The following is a 588-nucleotide window of genomic DNA, read 5'->3' on the forward strand; positions in this document are numbered from 1 at the left end:
CCAACAGCAGCCTGTGAAACAACTCATCCAGACCTGGGGACTTGTCCAATTTTATACCAGCCAAAACCATCAATCCCTGCTCGCATTTTATATCAATCTGATTAAGAACTTCCCAGTCCATCTTCTTGAACTATGTATCTGCTTCCTCATTCTCCCAAGTAAAACAGATGGGAAGCTCTCATATCACAATCTATCAATGTTTTCCAGCTTCGCACACAGATTGCCCTCTTGGTTTCTAATGGGCCCTGATTGTTCGCTGGTTATTCTGTTCTGCTTCATGTTCTTGTGGAATATCTTGAAATCCTCGCTAATCTTGATCACACTTTTCAATGCCCCTATGTTCGTCACTCCCCTCTGAGTGATATTTTGAAAGTTTCATTTAGATCACCTCTCATTCTCTGAAACTCTACAGCATACAGGCGGAGTTCCCTCATTGGAAAATATTGCCATCCGAGGGAGTAATCTGGAAAATGTCCATTCAGTACATGACTTCAGTATGATTTACTTGGATCAGGAAATCATAGATGTACTCAATACTCCAGGTACAGACTAACCAACATTCTGTGTCACTGGTGCAGAACATTTTTA

This window comes from Chiloscyllium plagiosum, unplaced genomic scaffold, assembly GCF_037043375.1.
Source record: "Chiloscyllium plagiosum isolate Xiang-an unplaced genomic scaffold, Cpla_swu_hap1 HiC_scaffold_48, whole genome shotgun sequence".
NCBI classification, from domain to species: domain Eukaryota; kingdom Metazoa; phylum Chordata; class Chondrichthyes; order Orectolobiformes; family Hemiscylliidae; genus Chiloscyllium; species Chiloscyllium plagiosum.